This window comes from Lygodium microphyllum, chromosome 1 (assembly GCF_053477565.2).
Source record: "Lygodium microphyllum isolate KBCC chromosome 1, Lygodium_microphyllum_v1.1.10, whole genome shotgun sequence".
Lineage (NCBI taxonomy): Eukaryota > Viridiplantae > Streptophyta > Polypodiopsida > Schizaeales > Lygodiaceae > Lygodium > Lygodium microphyllum.
This window is the reverse complement of record NC_141135.1, coordinates 139,451,775-139,472,243: the sequence shown is the minus strand read 5'-3', so window position 1 is coordinate 139,472,243 and position 20,469 is coordinate 139,451,775.

Here is a 20,469-nt window from a genome sequence, read left to right as displayed (position 1 = left end):
TACAGCTCAACTCATTTTCAACAGGCTTCTTGAAATCCTTGAATGCATCAAACACATCATCCTTATGTTTCAGTATGTAAAGCTAAGTATACCTGTTGAAATCATCAATGAAGGATACATAGTAACAAACACCACCAAAAGAAGCATTATGAGATGGACCCCATACATCTGAATGTACCAACTGCAAGGGACGTTAGCTATTCCCTACATGTCTCATAAGTGGAAACCTGGCCTACTTTCCAAACTGACATGCATCACATACATGTCCAAAGTCATGATACTTGAACTTAGGTAGTCCAAGCACAATCTCCTTCTGCTGCATAGATTTCAACTTTTGTACATTCACATGGCCAATCCGCTTATGACATATCTCAACATCCCGTATAGCACCATCATCATGTGTAAACATGGCTGTTTTCAATTGTAGAATTGACATATCAAGAGTAAACATTCTGCCATATCTTTAGCCTGTAGCAATCAATTTGCAACCATTACCATATTCTTCAACAAAGCATCCATCTCTATTAAATCTCACCTGCAAATTCTATTCTTCCATCTGTCCAATTGACAAAATATTATTGGTTATTGTAGGTACATGTAGTACATCATGCAGGCTCTTTTTCTTGCCATCACGCATCAAGGTACAACTCCTTTATGTTGAATAGCATGCTGGGTGTCATCCCCTACACAAACATGTCCATGCAAACCTTAAACCATCTCATCAAACCATTCTCCATGGGGTGTCATATGATTTGAAGCCCCTGAATCAATGTACCATCTCTCCTCTCTATTCTGCCTAGATGCATTCTTAGACACATGCTACATAGCAAACAATTTGTCAACCTGCTTATCATGAGCATTTCTAGAATATGCATAGTGCCCATGTTGTTTGCCCTTTGCCTTCATATCGCCCTGCTTCTTGTAACAATCCTTTGCAATGTGTCCATATCTTATCTCTGTTTGACTAATCATTTGATTGCCATGAACCAAATCCACCACCTCTACCATGGGGTGATCTCCCCCTGCCTCTAAAGTCACCAAATCCACACTAGCCTTGTGTATTTGTGCCACACCATTTAGCTTAGGTATTTGATGCCACCAATGTGAGTTGATCAAGGACTGAATTACATGTAATCCATAAGAACACTGTTGCTAGCTCAAAAAATCTTATCATTATTCCTGCCATGTTGGGACAAACTAATCGCTATGGATTACAATGCACACTCATCATCATGTTTGTAAAAAGTAGCACCTCGAAGGCAATGATCATTGATCACAAGGGTGAGAGGGGGATAATTAAATGAAAAACACTATATAAGCTTTAATGCAAATACCTTTTTCTACCTCTCTTTGAATGTTTATCACATATTTGGCCATGCTACAAGAGCGCACAGGCACGCACACACACATGCATGCACATGTGCACTCACATGCGCACACACACACACACACACACACACACACACACACACACACACACACACACACACACACACACACACACACACACACACACACACACACACACACACACACACACACACACACATGCCCATGCACATGTGCACTCACATGCGCATGCACGCACGCACACACGCACGCACACACACACACACACACACACACACACACACACACACACACACACACACACACACACACACATGCCCATGCACATGCACACACACACACACACACACACACACATGCACACACACACGGACACGCACACGGACACACACACACACGCACGCACACACACACACACACACACACACACACACATGTGGATAATAGGGAAATTAAGGAAAAGGATTGTAGAAGGCCTCATTATCTCTCTTATCCCCACTATCCTCATTGATTTTTCCTCTTCCACTATTAACTCTCTAGTAATCTATCAAATCAATCTCTTACCCATGCCAAATACCAATTGCCATATCCATCTACCTTTCACCCTACTCTATTGAGGATTTCAATGCAACAATCCTAACCTTGAGATACCTAAGAAAGCCCATACCTACTACTCAAATTTCCCTAATCTCTAACCTACATTGAATCTCATTTGAAAGCTACCTCTTTGAAATTCAAGTATCATTCCAACACTCCACTTTGATCAATCTCATCTTTATTACTACCCACCATAAATTGCTAATAAGCACCCTCTTATCTAAACTAAAGAACCCTTTATGCTTAGCCTAATCCCTTCTTTAAAGTTTGTAGAATAGGATCAAGCTAAAGAGCTTTACAAATGAGTGGGAAAAGAGTGAAAGAATAATAATGAAGCTAAGTGAAAAGAATCAAAAGAGTGGGAATAAAGGATCATGATGGCATCCAAGAGGAGCACCACTAAAACTGGACAAAAAGTTGCAAAGACAAGTGGAGGTTCTCCATCTACATCAACTTCTATCCAAGTGCCTTTGTATTAAGTCAAAGAAAATAGTATAAGGGTAAGTAATGTTTGTATCATGGTTAGATTAACTTTCTCAAAGTGTGCCTTGATAATTTTAGAACCACCATTTGTAAGTGTGCCCTCAAGGAAAGACCTAAAGAGTCTAAGTACTGATTCAAAGTATTGAATCTCATGAAAATGCACACTTTGGAGAAGAGAGTTATGATGTGAAATATCTCTTATAGAAGCATGTTGGATTTCTTGATAAAAGGCTTATTGAATTGTGTCTCAAATAGTTATTATAAATGCTCAAACGGGTTTAGAGATAAAAACTTCGACTCTAAATCCATTAAGATCATCTCCTAAAACACAAGAGGAGTCTACAATAGGGACATAGTGATTTAGGCTAGGTGTAAAGATAGATGCCTTGTGAAGCCATAAGGAAGTGATTGTGCGTAGGTAAGAGTTACAACTTTTGGGAGGGGAAATATTTATGTTATATGAAAAAGCTTGAAATTTATTATCTTGGCTTGCCGCCTAAGTATAGATAGGGTTGCTATGTATATACTTTTTCTCAAGTATTTGCGCTCTTTGGAGGATTATGTTGAACATTTTATTAACCCTTGTGGGATACCTAGAAGTGTTGTTTCAATTCTATTTTGTCTTGAAGATACTTTATACTTGTCATGGGAAAATATTGATTTTCTTAGTTTAAAGATAGGCTATTTGCCTTATTTTTGTTTCAGCCTTGACAATCCTTGAAGAAGGGGGATAATTTACTTGTCTCAAGGACTATCAGATGAGGGTTTGATGCACAAGTGGATAACCTCCATGATTTCACCATGAAAAAAGATGCCAAAAAAAGCAAGAGACCGGGATAGGCATTACTCCTTTGGACACCCCATATTGGGCCTAGAATGGAGATGGAAAACCTTAGTGGCCTAACGTGTGTGGACATTGGACGACCCTATTCTGAATAAAGGGTGGATTATAGATTGTGTCCATAGGACTTGGACACAAATATCTAGGTGCTTTGAATATGGGTCCTTGTGTAAGGGGTAGAATATCAAATTGATGTTGCACCTTGAAGAAGGTGTGGATAAAATGCATTGTTGCTACTGCTTTATCAAAGATTGTTTGATCTTGTCTTTATGTTTGTGCATAAATTATGTGAATGAACCTCATGTTAAGTAGTTAATTAAAGAAGTTTTTTAAATATGTAAATCAATTGTGTTAGGTAATTTAATAATTAAGAAAAGGGAAGTGGGAGGGAAAATCCCTAATGAATTGGGTGGTCTTGATGAACCCTGAGTTTTCCTTCAAAAGCGCTAGACTCATGATGTTTTACAAAAGAGCTAGAAAATGGTTGTCTTAGGCAATATTATAGAGCCTAACCTTATGTCATTATAGGAGGCTGAGGTGAAACTTTGCCTCATGGGAAAAGGGGTTGATGCATAAACTCCCCCTCATTTTCCACCCTCTTTGAACAAAGTAAATTGTGGGTATCGATTTGAGCTAATATGCACAAGTAGCTACTCAATGGCCAATGCTAGATAAACCATTAGGTGACCTTAATACTATTTAGGAGCCTAAAATTTGGGTTGATCCTCATGGGTATGGAGTCAAGTTTCCCTTGTGAGATAGACTCAAGCAAGCCTAGGCAATAATGTCCATGATATTTCTAGGGAGTTCTAAATGGTATTGCGTACGATCTGGGCTACCTAAATCGTGTCGTTAAGGGTTTTTTTGATAGACATTTTACATGAACATTGCATTTTTCTCTCATGCCCTCCCTTTCTTTTCAAACAACCTTCTCTTTTACTTCCCCTTTCTTTTCAAACAACCTTCTCTTTTACCTTCCCATCCCCTCCCCACTCCCAAACCACTATTTGTTCCCTTATGGAAGACCCCCCATTACCTTTCATGTATTAATCTTCCATTTTGCTCGACCTCTCTCAAGGTCAAATCCATGTGGCATTTTTGCATTTTCTCGCAAAGTCCTTCCTTAAATACTTAACTTCTTTTATTTGGGCTATCCTTCCCTACCTTAGGAGATTATCTATATTTTGGCCTTTTATTTTTCACACCTTATTCCTTTACATTGGGCATCCCTCTTTTCTCTTTTGGGATGTTCTTTCCATCTTTATGCGAGCCTTATTTTTGGGAAAATTATGCCTATCTTTTGGACTGTACTTAGTTAATAACTCCTTCACACCTTGATTTACCACATACATACATACATACATACATACATACATACATACATACATACATATATACATACATACATACATCCCTCTCTCTCTCTCTCTCTCTCTCTCTCTCTCTCTCTCTCTCTCTCTAAATTGATCACACAACCTTTGGATTTGTAACGTGCCCGCTCAAGCCGCTTCCTTGTTGGTACGTTCTTAGTAGCCCATCAAGACATGTCCTAGAAAACGTTGTGTGAGATTTTGATGAAATACCTTAGAGTTTGCTATCTAGACTCGTTTGAGTCTACTCGCAGTGGAAGTTCCGATCGTCCCCATGAGGATTGACCTAAGTTTTTGGTTCCTATGATGAGTCAAATCAATTATTAGTGTTAGTAGTGCAAGTTTCTACTCCTTATAGAATTTATTGACAAAAGCAGACTTGCATTGCACTTGGTTCAAAGAGAATGGGAGACAAAGGGGAGTGTGGCATTTTGATCCCTTCTGTCCATGGTGCAAAATCCCACTCTGACCCCTAAAACAATGCAAGTCAAGCTTCTTGATCTCTAGTGGTCATACCTTTACCTATTTAAAAGGTAATTTTTTGTTTTGAGAAAAGCTCTTGACTTACTAAGTCCACCAAACTATAGGTCTTGATCCATCCTCCTGCTTCCCTCAATAGAGTATTTTTAATTACCTAATTCATTACCACCTTAGATTAAACATATAAAAATAGCTTCTTTGATTATCTCCTGATACAAATTTGTTACACGCCTTTATTTCACAACACAAAGACAAAGAAGCAATTCCTTCTCAATAGTTCCTTTAAGAAAAATGTATTTTTACAATGTTTTCTGTTCTAGCTAGATGTGATGTCAACCCGAAGGTATTATTCTTTCCAAGTTGAGCTCTGAGACTAGTATTGGAACTTCCAGGATACTATCTGGAATTCGAAGGGTAGTTGAAGTTTGTAAGAGTTAGGAGTTTATGACCAGATCCCCATGGTATCCTCACCTCCTCCTGCCAACTAGAGTTCCCTACGATAAGAACTTTCATGCCATGATTGGTCTATACTCGCTAACATGAAAAAAAAAAACCCTTGGACTAGGTTTTATCCACACTGGCCATGGGGAGGTCTAGCACCATCAAAGAACACTACCTCATTCGGCGTTCTGTCTTCATCGGAATACTGCCTCAGTCGATGATCTGACCCGATCATCCATCTTTTAGCCTAATGATTTTAGGAAATATTAGTATCTGACTTACAATCACAAACATCTTATTTCAAATGCATTATACATAAAATTTTAACAGATTTATTTTTGAGACAAATCTTTTCTTCCTAAAAATAATAATATCAAGGCAAAACTTAGCGTAAGTGGCAATATCTTTCAATAATCTTCTTGGATTATCCTCCCCTCGGGATCTAGTTGTTCGGATTGAATCTAAACAAAAATTCTATTTTTGAGAATAACTCCCATGATGGTCTTTTTCTTTTCTCAATGGAGTTCGTGGGTCTTTGCCTATGATAATTAAAAAAAATCTTAGTTAGTTTTATTACGAAAATTATTCTTTTAACAATTACACTTCAAGTTCTTTTTTTAAAATATAGAAAATTAGTGTTCGCGTTTATCCATCAAAGGTTCCGTTAGTTCAATACAAATCAAAATATTCAAGTCTTTTTAGGAAATGTAGCATCTTCCTTGTACTTCTCGTTGGTACATCTCGTACAAACCCAAATTATCCCTTGGAATTTATGGTTAAGAATTTCTTTAAAAGATTTTATGCAAGAGATTAAAAAAAGGTCATATTTTATGAATGCAACTTTTTGTTACCAACTCATGGGATGATGATCTGCTAGCTACCTTTAATATCAAAATATAGTACCTAAGTGTAATGAGCGGGGATCACGGGAACATGGCATAGGAACATACTAGTCACACTGACGGTATATAAGGTGTAAGAGGGTATTTTGAGATATCACAGAAATTATCAAGAATCTCTCTTTTCACCTTCTCAAGCTTCCATGGCTTCTTCTTCCTCTTCTTCTTCTTCTTCTTCCATTTCCTCTCTTTCTCTCTCTTCTCCTTGTCTTTCTTTCTCCTCTTCCTCTTCTCCTGCAGTCCTTCTCTCTCTTCCCTCCCTTAGTTAGGATAGTTAGGTCTCTTTTATTATAAGTGGTATCAGAGCTTTGTCCTTGATCCTTTTCTTTCCCATAGATTTAGGGTTCTCACAGTTTTCCCACAGTTAGAAAACCCCAATTACATCTCTCTCATAGGTACACCGGAGTACTCAAGCAGGCTGTCAACCCTCTTGAAGACTATGGCAGCCTTTCTTGGAGCTTTCCCAAGAACCATGGACACATCTGGAGGCGGGCAGACAAATTTGACAGGTCGTCACTAATTTTCATGTAAGTTTCTTGAGGGTTTTGGACAAAAAGGAGTGTAGCAGAGTTAGAGAAGACCAAAAGCTCAGTTACGTTTCAAGAGGACCTTCTCTCTCCTCCTTCCTTGAAGCTGCCATGGAACCTTCAACCCAAGAACCTCAGAGATCTTGCTCCCTCCTCTTTCTCAGCAGGAATGGTTGGCCCCTCCTCTTTCTCAGCAGGAATGGTTTGTCCCAATGCTTCCCCTTCATCTTGCTTAGTATCTAGAGCAGCATTGAGCCCTGCTTGCCTTGTCTCGAGCCTCCAGGGAGCAGCCCGAAAAACGCGATGCATTTTGCACCGAGCTTCCTGGCTCACTCCCCATGCTCTAGCTCAGTCCCAGCCCTCCTTACTTCATCTCTCAGCTTTGGCGCACCCCTGGGCAAGCTTGAGCACGGGTATTGACCCCCCCCCCCCCCCCAATTAGTTCTTGACAATACCTCAAACCCTATTGTGGGGAGTAGCCATGGCAGCCATGGAACCTTTATCCTAGCTCATGGCACACTAGATCCCCTTCAATTTTCTCACCCCGGGAGCCTTGGGAGCAGCCATAAGCTTCAACAAGTGAAGATATACGACATTGAAGGCCCCCATACAACCATGGGTAGCAAGAAGATGGGCAACCACAAAGCTCTTGAAGGAGGCAACCAATAACTCTTTCCCGTGCTTGAACAAGGTATGTCAATTAGTTCTTCCTCTCTCTTTTACATCCAATTATTGAGCTCAGCCACTTGATGAGAGAGATGGAAGAAATGCTTGGGTTGAGATTGCCAATGGGATTCCCACCCTCAGCCCACACCCTGGGAATGCATGCATAGCTGGATAATCTTTCAATTTCTTTCCCATTGATCAAGATTTTACTCTAATCCTTAACCATGCTCTTGTTTGATTCCTATTGATAAATTTTTTTTAAGAAGGGTAAGTCATGCAATCAGTGAGTCACTGAATTGCAGAGGTAACCCCTTCCTCATCCCATTTCCTTATTGATCATGCATATCATGAAAGGCCCAAACCTCAATTTGTAAATGCATATCATGCTGGTTGCTTAATAATAAATGTCTACCATGTATATTTCGAGTGAGGAAAAGCCCGATGCTAGGCGAGGTGGTAAGACAAAAGAGGGGTGACCCCCCCTTGCCATCAAAGACCCTAGAGGGGTGCACAACCCGGCCCAGGGGGAACTTTTCCCACCTCTTGGTGATCCGGAGCCCAAAGATTATTGCAGGTGTAGGTACATTTGATGGAATATCCCGAGCCCTGATCATTTGAGTCTATAGCCCTCTACATGCATTGGTAATGTCATGTATCACTTGGAAATGTATGGTGGATGCATGCAAGAAGGGCAGGGTATGCAGTCATGGAAATGGTCTTAGCAATAGAACTAGGTATGCAAAGGATATATGGCTCTATGTGGCATTGAGAAACATTATTGAGGCCCTGGATGTCTTGGAATAAGCACCTCACCATTGGGATAAGGTATGCTCCTTGAGGGAGTCTTTGCAGGGTATTGCACACAATCAGTCCCATACAGTCAGCCTGCAAAAGTTGATTATAGCAAAGCCTTCTTGTATGAGTGAGCATGGGCCCTATAGCTTGATTGGAAGAGGGCATCCCCCCCTTCAATCTAAACTAAAAATCTCCCCATTCTGACCTACAGTTTGGGAGATACGCTCAGTTTTGTGCTCAAAGGTACTGTGGGACAGGCAGCAATCCTACACAGTCAGTCCAAAAGAGTCAATTATAGCAAAGCCTTCTTGTGTGACTGAGTGCGGGCCCTATAGTTAGATTCGAAGAGGGCATCCCCCCCTTTGATCCGATCCAAAAATCCTCCCATTTTTCCCTACGGTTTGGGAGATAAGCTCGATTTTGTGCTTAGAGGTAGTGTGGGACAGGCAGCAATCCTACACAGTCAGTCCACAAAAAGTGATTACAGCAAAGCCCTAATCATTTATTGTCAGAGATATTTTTACATAGCCTCGTAGAGGGCATTGAGAGATTTAATATGAATCAAAAATTTTGGCAATCAGAGCTTCCTAGATCAAGATATTGCCATTTTTGTAACAAGGGGTCTGGTAGACTGCACTTGGGATGGCAGGCCACAAGGGTAAAGCAAAGGCCAAGGAGGACTTCCAGTGTGAAATAAGGGACTCCCATGCCTCAATGAATGATCCTAGATCACCCCAAGAGGATTGTGAAGACATGTTTGAAGAGGGTGCCCCTAAGATGGACCGCTTATCTATGCTCAACCAAACCCTATGCCAACATGAGACCCATCATGTTGAACGACATCGAGAGATAGAACAACGAACGCCATAGGGAGATGGAAACCTGCCAAGATCACTTTCATTCCGAGATGATAGCCAAGATGGACTTACTCATAGAGCGCATGGGCGCCCTCATCCCCGCCATTGTACTGCCTCGGATCTACCCAAGGAGTATGTCCCTTTCCGTGAGGCTAACTGCCCTTCCCCCTTGGAGACCATGCGTAGCCCACAAGGTCTTGGTGGTACCCATGGCGTTCCCTATAGCACTTATGAGCTGAGTGAGCCTTCCACCCGACATGATGAACCCCTCCTTCCCTCCCCCATTACGAATCCTTCAAGCCCAACCTTGGCACCACAACTCCCCCGTCATGGAAGCTATATGCACACTCATGGGAATGGCCAGTAAGGGCCTAATCCAAATCTTGGGCAACATGCACATAGGAATGGGCAGCATGCATATGGCAATGGGCAGCATGCACATGGCAATGGGCAGTATGCACATGGCAATGGGCAGCATGCACATGGCAATGGGCAGCATACACATGGCAGTTTTGGGCAGCATGGCCATTTTGGACAGCAAGGTCCTAATATGCAATTTGGTCCTCATGTAATGCATGGAGAGCATGGCCCCCATGGAAATTTTGGATAGCCAAGGATTAGACAGCAAGGCATGTATGGGCAGCATGTAGCACATGGCATTCATGGACAGCAAGGCCTAAATGAGTTACGTGACAAGATCGTGTTTACTAAATTTAATGGGCAGTCCTCATCCCTAGCTGAATTAGAGGAATGGACCTCTAAATTGGAAGCCTATTTTCTCATTTACCCCCGTACCGATGAGGCGAAGATTGTTTTTTCCTCCCTTCATTTGCAAGGTTTTGCCCACACATGGTGGAGATTTGTTCAAAGAGAAAATTAGCAATTTCGTGATTGGAAAGAGTTCAATATGCATATGATCCAAGTTTTTGTCTCCATTGTGCAACCGCAAGAGGATCGTCTCCTAGCATCCACGTGGACATCTCACCCCAAGTCCAGGTTTTCCTTCCTAATTTTTATTTGATATTGTTATAATTCAATCGTGCAAGGATAATTGTTGGAAATAGGATGCATTTTTCCTCTTAAATGCTTTAGAAAAATTAGCTCGCGACGAAGGAATTCAGTCACTAGTATTTCTAATAAAATGAACAAAATAAAGTGAGCAGAAGATTGATATGCGTTCCTAGCAAGTAGTTTTGTGCATTCAATAAACTAAACTTAGGTTATTGTCCATATTTACAAAACAAAATTAAAATAATGCACTCCTTTTAAGCATGGAAGTATAAAATCAATTCGCCTTATTAGGCCATATCTTCTTCACAATGAGTCATCATGGGAAGTGCTAAGAATCCATAGGAAAGTGCAAGGCATGAAATGATTCCTGAGTTGCATAATTATTAGAAAAAGGTTGCTTGTTTAGCATGAATCTTGTTTGCAAGTTATAGGATGGTTAATTGGAATTAGGTCATAACCTAACCTATGCTTGATCTTAAATCGATAAGTTAGGGTTGAAAATCGATTTACGCATAGACAATGAGTCATGTGTTTATGGAAATGATAACGTAATTATCTTCACGAATTAAACTAGGTTGGCTTAAACACCTAAAAACCTGCAGAGTACTCGTTTTAGAAAGAGTTAATTCAATTCCAAAGAACTCACTAGGATTTAATACGTGACCTAGTCACACGTATTGCTAAAACCGAAACTCCTATACCCTAAATACTTACCCACATTCATCAAATGTAGGGATAGCGGAACATACTTAAGAAGTGATCTAGGGTTGTCCCTAAGAATCTTACACTAAAAAGATGGAACTTGGAACCCTAGGATTGACAACGTCAGTCTAATGTAATCAGGAACATATTGTTTCGTGACTCCATTTGATGAGTAGAATAGTCTCATAATTCGATACGACACTTGTGCAACAAGTGCGGAGTTGTATGATCTTGTGACTGGATCACAAGGGAATGGCCAATTCTCACAATGAGGTTGGCAGATCCTTATGCAAGTTATCTTGCAAGAGGATGAATAATCATCCTAATATAGTATCTTTCTTGAGTAAAGATAAGTGCTTGGAAGCAAAAGACCAGTCGATAAATTGGAATAATCTATGAACTTAAGGTTTGACCAAGTCGGGTTAATAGGGTACGTCCTAACCCAGGATATAGGGGATCTTGCCAAGTCGCAAGTCATCCCGGATCGAGTGCTGGATGCATTCAAAATGAAGGATTCATTCCTTAGTAGTTGGCCAACAATAAATGACCAATGGAAATGTTTGTGCTTATTATAGATTTAAGAGCACTGTTTTGCTTTGTTGGACCAATAAATTAAAGGATAAATGGATATCTAATGCTTCAGGTTGAAGGCTTGAAGGGAGAGGCAGCTTCAGTTACCCCCAACTGCCTGCCTGACCCTAACCAAGGGGGTTGTTAACCGTGCTAGGAAGGTGGACCGAACCCGCCATGAGAGGTCTCTCCGTTGAGCGCTACTTAGAGCAAGAGGACGCTTGGGTGCCAGGGGGGCTCTGGCCGTAAATCCCTCGCCTTTCGGGCCTTGCACAAGAGGCTAACGTGACTTGGGATTGAATCTCGAGGCTCGCATACTAGTCTACGGGAAGAATCTTGGATTAGTGATCCCTTTGGATTGCTGGATATCCTTCGAGCGGATTGTGGATAAGCTTACGGGCTGGACTTTTTGTATTTCAAAGATAAATATGATAACCTATTAACAAGAAACTTATTTGACATTGTTTTTCTATGTCAAGTGATATGATTACATGAAAGAACTAGTGCCTAACATGCTAATTAAAGATGCTGATTGATACATGTCCAACTAAATGTGTTAGGTAACTAAATAACTAAAACAACTTGAGAAAAGTGCGGTGGATGTGGCCATAGGTCCGTCCTACGGATGGGTGGTCCCAGTTGGTCAAGAACTTTTCTCAAATCACGATGAACAGTCAGAAGGTCGTCAAAGAACATGAACAACAAAAGTGTTGACCTAGAGTTATAATTGATCCCGATTTACGTTGTTTTAGGGGAACGGAATGGGACAATGCCTTATGGAAGAGAGGTTGAGCTTCGAATCCCTCTCATTTTCCATTCTCCTTGAACCAAGTGTAGCGTGAATCCGCTTTGGACCTGGCGTTTCTGCGTAAAGTAGTTCACTTGGGTTCGAGGCTAGTTGCCGTTAGGAAATGACCAATAAGAAAAACCCTAATTCAGGTCAGTCCTAAGTGGGAACGGCCGGAATACTTCCGCTACGTGGCAGACGTGGAAAGCCCTAAATCGCAAACCCCGTAACATTCCATGGGAGTGCTGGGCGAAGCTTTCTAGACATCCTTTTCGATGGACTGCCAAGACGTATCCTGAAGATACGAGTGGACACGTTACAGTTGGTATCAGAGCCAACTAACAACGGAATTGTTTTTATGAAATCTTAATAAGATGAAGTAAATCAAATGTTGTTGTTCCAAACCCTTACTTTCAATGCTGTCTTGCAGAATTATGAAGCATGGAACAAGTTGTTAGTGTTCCGAGTCATGTTTATGACTGTGAAGTATTCCCCTGATTATCGACAAAGGGTTGAGATGATGAACATCCTAGAGCGAATCTATAATCCATCGCCTTTGTACATGGAATGAAGATGGACGGGTGCCTCAGGAATCTACTATATAGCCACCCACCGGTTTACTTACCTACAAACCAACCTAAAGAGGATCAAGTGGTTGGAAGACCTAAAAGTCGTGGAGCTATTCATTTTTGTGGAAGCTCATGTAAACTCAACTTTACATATTCGAGGTTGGAGGGTTGAGATGAACTCATATGTATATGAGGAAGTAACCCGTGTAGTCCCCGCCGACAGGATTAAAGTGTTGGGGCGCCATGAGAAGAATGGGTTCCAAAGGAAAGGATACCCTGAACTTCCAATGACTTACTGATTCGTGAAGATCCATGACCCAAAACCATACTATTATTCAGTTCCTGTAGATAAATGTAATACAATATTATTCTCCCCAAACTAAATGTAAACAGTTGGCTTATCATCCCAGGACATGTTGTATTCCGAAAGGGCTATGCCCATATAAATACAAATAAGACTTCTTTTTATCAATGTCTGATTGTGCATGAGAATTGATAAAAAGTTAAGTGGTTAGATTGCTTGGGTGATAGAGTAATTGAAGATGTAATATAAATCAATAACAATTATCGTGTAATAACATTAAGAAACCTTTATCTAGGCACAACCCCAGGTACAGGTTCCTAGTTCGCCTCCTACATCAAGTACTGCTGTAATCCAGGAGAAGAAGTTTCTTCTCAAGCAGATTAAGCCGCCCGAGTTTGACGGGAGAGGCAGGTCCATCCAAACAGATACTGAAATTTGGATTGAATCCATGGAGGATTACTTCGAAGCAGCTGGTACTGCACCCGCCAATCAGGCTATGCTCGCCAAGCTAAAGCTCACCGGCAAAGCCAGGCTTTGGTGGAAGCAATGGTGCAGGGATCAAGGGATCGCGGAAGGATTTGTTACCTAGGAGAAGATAAAGAAATTAGTGCAGGGAAGATATTTACCCCCTGCATATTGCACGTAGAAAATGAATGAGTTCTGCAAGCTAAAACAGCTGGGACTCACCCTTGATGCATACTATTATAAATTTGTCTCACTTCTTAAGTATGAGCCATAGATGGATATGACACAATAGGTGTCCAAATTTTGTGTTGGTTTAAATCCACTAGTAAATACCCGTCTTGAATCTATGCGTCCATTAGATATTCAGGACGCTCTCATTCGAGCTGTGCCTATAATTCAGGAGGTGCAGGCTAGACTAAGGGGTAACAAAGCTTGGTCTTATAATGACCTAAACAGAGGAGCATTCAGGCCTTAGATGAAGAGAGTTCAAGGTCAGAATTAGGGACAAAGAAAGAAAGCAAGAACTAATAACGTCAACAACTTTGTTCCTACTCAAAGCAATGGCTGAAACCTCCGTTGTTTCCACTGCAACGAGCCCGGTCATTTCAAGAGGCAATGTCCCAAGCTTGGAGGAGGACATTGCCAACCACCTTTCCAAGGAATGGGCCGTGGTCAAGGAGCCGCTACCTGAGGCAGAGGAAGGACCGCCTGCGTTGCCAATAGGCAAATGTGCGAAGAAGAAGAAGATCCAACCATGGAAGCAGAGTTTGAAAGGGTGACAGTCCATGCCGCTCTACACAAGAAAGGCTCGAATCGCCAGTTCTCGGTGATTCAGACACCGTCAAACTATCAAGGTAAAAGTTTCAAGACCTTGATTGATTGTGGTAGTACACAGTCCTTTATCTCACTAGCTTGTGCAAAAAGACCAGGAATAGCCACAGTAGAAGCACCTACCTTGCTTGTGGAATTGGCAAATGGTCGTGAGGTTACTTGTACTAGGCAAACTGCTAAGGTGGAATTCTTTTTGGAAGGAAAGAAAACTTCGGTCAAATTCAGAGTCATGAATTTAGGTATCCATGAGTATCTACTCGGAATGGATTGGCTTAAGCCTAATGACGCACACATTCATTGCGGAAAGGGCTAAGTTTCCTTTCAAAACTCTGAAAGGGAATTAGTCACAACTGAAGGTGAGGCGGGAAATCCAAAAATCTACTTGATTAAGCTCAACAAGTTAGATCAGAAGCAAGAGTCTAGTGAAGGACCTTCTTGGCTAAAGGAATACGCGGACGTATTCCCTGAAGAGTTGATAGAACTCCCGCCTCAAAGAGAAGTGGATCATGAGATTAAGCTAGTACCAAGAGCTGCGCCAATTGCAAAGAGACCTTATAGAATGTCCATACTAGAAGCAATTGAGCTGAAGGAATAACTCAAGCAACTGCTAGATCATGGCTACATCTACCCTAGCAGTTCACCATGGGGAGCTCCAGTACTATTCCAAAAAAAGAAACATGGAACACTTCGACTATGTATTGATTATAGGGGGTTGAATCAATCAACTATAAAAAAAAAGTACCCTATTCCTAGAATAGATGAGCTTCTTGATCGTCTTCAGAGTGCAAAGATCTTCTCCAAGATTGATCTCAAGTCAGGTTACTATCAGATAAGGATCAAGGAAGAAGATATCCCAAAGATGGCCTTCAACACAAGATATGGGCACTTTGAGTTCCTAGTTATGTCATTCGGGCTTACAAATGCGCCTGCCATCTTCAACAGGTTAATGCAGGATATCTTTAGGCCATATCTTGATGACTTCATGCTCATCTTCTTCGACGACACTTTAGTCTATTCTGAACATGAAGAAGATCATGAGACCCAACTTTGGATTGTCCTTGAGACAATGAGGTCACATAAGTTGTATGCCAAGATGAAGAAGTGTGCATTCTTCAAACATCAGATTGAATATCTAGGATTCATTGTAATGAGCAGAAGGAATCTCAATGAACCCAGAGATGTGCTCGAATGGCCAATACCAACATCTGTCAAAGAAATACGCAGCTTTCTTGGATTGAAAGGATGGTATAGGGTCTTCGTCAAAAACTATGCTTTGATTGCAGCACCTCTGACAGACTTACTGAAGAAGCAAACATCCATTGCATGGTCAACTCCCGAACAAACTAGCTTTGACAGATTGAAGCAAAGTTTGGTATCAACACCTAACCTAAAGCTTCCAGACCTCAGTAAGGAGTTTGAGGTAGTAACTGATGCTAGCACACTTGCCTTGGGATGTGTGCTCATGCAAGGGTCACCCGGTAGCTTACTCTTCAAGGAAACTAAAGAGTCATGAGAAGAATTATGCTACCCATGATCTAGAATTGCTAGTTATCATCCATGCTCTAAAGCTTTGGAGACACTACCTGTTGGGTAACGAGATCAACATGAGGCAACGCCGGTGGATTGAAGTGCTGGAAGAATACGACTTTGAAATCAAGTACCGACCTGGAAAAGAGAATGTAGTTGCCGATTCACTCAGTCGCAAGGCATTCCTAAATTCTCTAATCTTGCAAAATCCATCAACAGCTAGATCTCTAGCCACAAAAGTATCTATGCCAAACAATCCAATACTTCAATTAACTAGAGAGGATGCATGCCATGATCCAGCCTACCAAACTATGCTAGGGGAGATCTCTATCAAGGATCAGAACCAAAAGCTGCAGGCTAAGTATCATGAATTCTCTATCAATAGTGGACTTGTCTACTATAGAACAAGGCTATGTATACCGGCAATTCAGTTACTTAAGCAAAATATATTATGGGAAGCTCATGATTCCCCTTTCTCAAGACATCCTCGCTATGCCAAGACTCTCAATGCAGTTAGGAAGAGCTATCATTGGGAGAGGCTTAAAGGTGATGTTCTCAAATATGTCACCGAGTGTTTATCTTGTCAACGTATCAAAGCAGAACATGTCAAGATGCCAGGGAAGCTGAAACTGCTTGAAATTCCCCAAATGAAATGGGAATTCATCAGCATGGACTTTGTTGTTGGCCTACCCCAAGTTCAGGGAGGATACAACTCCATCATGGTTGTGGTTGACATGCTGACTAAGGTTACACACCTTATTCCAGTAAAGACAAACTATAAAGCCTCAAACATTGCAAGATTGTTTATCAAAGAGCATGGGCTACCCAGAAGAATCATTAGTGATCGTGATTCTCTCTTCACATCACACTTGTGGAGATCTATCTTTGAAGCCATTGGGACTCAACTCTGTTTTAGCACAGCTTACCATCTGCAAATGGATGGCCAAACAGAGCAAGTAAATCAAATCATCGAGGATATGCTTAGGGCATACTACTGTCGTGAGCCGAAAAGGTGGATTCAATACCTGCCTTTGGTTGAATTTGCCTACAATGCTTCTTACCAACAAAGCATTCAGATGACCCCTTTCCAAAACTTGTACGGTCATGACTGTCGAAGCCCCCTAAACTTCTTAGATCCAACCTTAAGGGTTGAAGCTTCAAGGCAAATGTTGGAAGAGATGGATGACCAAATAAAGTCAATAAGACAGGACATCCAAGCTGCCAAGGATAGACAGAAAGCATATCTGGATTTGAAGTGTCAAGATAGAGTCTTCGAAGAAGGAGACATGGTCTTCATTCGCGTACGCCCTAGAGTCCTTGAACTAAGGCCTGACAGGATCTTAGATATTAGGGAGAGAACTGAGATCCAGAACCTTGAGAGAATGCCTCGTCTAGTGGAAAGACTATCCCAAAGAGGATGCCACTTGGATAGATGAAGGCACTCTCAACCATCAATATCCCCAGCTTATCTCGAGATGAGGACATCTCGATTCCTCCAAGGGGGAGAGAATGTAACAACTCCAAAAGGATAATATGCAATTCGCATATGAAACCCCTCTTAGAGTAGGATAAGTCATAGGGATAATTTTTTTAATTAGATAAAGGAATTTTTTTAAAATTAACTCCACTCTCCTCCAGCTGATTATCGAGCTGGAGGAACAGGGGAATAGCATGCGTAGGCAAGCTCCTTGTTGCTGGAGCTTGCCTAGGCTATGGATCATGCAGCTCGACATATGGGGGAGGGAGGATCTTATCCCCTCCCCTATTTAAACCAGAGGGGGCTGATAAGAGATACGCCGTGTGTGAAATTGTGAGAGTGAGTCTCTATGATCAGTTCGTGAGGGAGGGAGAGATTGAAGGTGGCCACGGCCATAGAGGCGGAGAGGAGCCGTGTCTCTAGGCAACAAGAGAGAAAGGTGGTCGTTGCTACCATAAGTGAAGGGAATCGCCATGAGCTGCCGCACCATTGCAAATTGCTGCCTGGATCACAGGTTGTCGCCGCCGCTCTACACTGTTGAAGAGCTGGGGTTGGGAGAGAGCTATGAACCCCAGCAACGACAGAAAGCCGGTCACTGCCAAGGAGATCAAGAAAATGGATTTCACTGCCATCACCGACGCCTTTCTCCCTTCCACGTCACGTTTCAACAATATCTAGAAGCCTTGAAAGCTTCCAAGGTTGGGCTCCCTTAGGCCCCCTTTCCTATATAGCCTTAAGACTACCCCCCCCCCCCCCCCCACAAGCTTCCTCCCAAGGGCTCCATAAGCCCCTTTCCCCCCCTGGAATTTCCCCCTTAGGGCTCTATAAGCCCCTTTTTTCCCCAAATTCTCCTTGGAGGGCCTTTAAGAGGTCTTTAAGCCCCTTCCCCCCTAAAAGAAAGCTGTACCTTAAAAGGGCCTTCACACGACCCTTAAGCCCTTCCTCCCACGCCCTCAAAATTCCTCCCTAAGGGCTCCCTTGGGCCCCCCTTCCCCCCCCCCCCCCCCGACTTTTGCTGTGAGGGACCCTCATATGGACCCTTAAGTTTTTATTCTACCCTAGCAATAATTCCCTCCTAAGGCCTCCCTAATAAGGACCCTCTTATACCCTTTTGTTTTACCCCCGTACAAAAAGAAAAGAGGGTGTTAAGGGTCTTTTGACACCTTCTTTCCCCATACAAAAGCCCTCGTAAGGGTTTCTACACCTTTTATTCCCCTTTCTTGTGAGTCTTTAAAAGGGCATTAAGCCTTCCCCATGGCTTTAATGGGCCTTATTCACGAAGGATTTTGAAACACCTCCTTCCTGGTTTTGAACCCTTTCCGTGGTTTCTCCCCTCCTCCACAAGTATCCCTTCGAAGAGCTTCTACGAAAGGAAAGAACAGAAGACTCATAAAGGACGATGGTATTTCAAAAAGGGAATTCGCAAAGTTGCATCCACGACAGAAAGGCTGCATTCCCAATGCCTCCTAAGAAAGCCCAAGGCACAACCGTAGGAGGATCGTTTCCTAGCATCCACGTGGACATCTCACCCCAAGTCCAGGTTTTCCTTCCTAATTTTTATTTGGTATTGTTATAATTCAATCGTGCAAGGATAATTTTTGGAAATAGGATGCATTTTTCATCTTAAATGCTTTAGAAAAATTAGCTCACGATGGAGGAATTCAGTCATTAGTATTTCTAATAAAATAAACAAAATAAAGTGAGCAGAAGATTGATATGTGTTCCTAGCAAGTAGTTTTGTGCATTCAATAAACTGAACTTAGGTTATTGTCCATATTTACGAAACAAAATTAAAATAATGCACTCCATTTAATCATGGAAGTATAAAATCAAGTCGCCTTATTAGGCCATATCTTCTTCGCAATGAGTCATCATGGGAAGTGCTAAGAATCCATAGGAAAGTGCAAGGCATGAAATGATTCCTGAGTTGCATAATTATTAGAAAAAGGTTGCTTGTTTAGCATGAATCTTGTTCGCAAGTTATAGGATGATTAATTGGAATTAGGTCATAACCTAACCTATGCTTGATCTTAAATCGATAAGTTAGGGTTGAAAATTGATTTGCATATAGACAATGAGTCATGTGTTTATGGAAATGATAATGTAATTATCTTCACGAATTAAACTAGGTTGGCTTAAACACCTAAAAACCCGCAGAGTACTCATTTTAGAAAGAGTTAATTCAATTCCAAAGAACTCACTAGGATTTAATACGTGACCTAGTCACATGTATTGCTAAAACCGAAACTCCTATACCCTAAATACTTGCCCATATTCACTGAATTTAGGGAGAATGGAATATACTTAAAAAGTGATCTAGGGTTGTCCCTAAGAATCTTACGCTAAAAAGATGGAACTTGGAACACTAGGACTAACAACGTCAGCCTAATGTGTTGAGAGGACAAGCTCAACACATGCGGACATTGATGGTGGACCGCTTGGTTAGATGGGTCCACATGTCTACACTTAGCACATCGGTGGTCATTATGACTCTCACATGGCCATTGACTCATTACTTATTATATTCAGGTTGTTACACCTATTTACATCTGGCATAGTTATAGCGCCAATCGACTAGTATAGTCGATTATGCATTGTTTGACTTAGTAGGCCACTTTTCTTATGTTGTATCTTATATATACTTTGTGTACATTGTAAAGTGTGTGGAAGAAGAAGAAGAAATCAACAAGAAAACGTTTTGGCCTCCATCTCTCTTCTTGTCTCTTAAGTGAGCTTCTCCTTGTGCATTCTGTGTGTGTTCGACGCAGCATCTTGAGCAAGTCCCCCCACCACACGATTCTTGACATGGTATCAAAGCCACACCATTGAGAGAGGCTGATTTCGAAGGATGAAGCGAAGGAGAAGAAGCAAGGTTCAAGCAAGCAAGCCACGGGTAAGAAGCTCTCCCATTATTCCACTC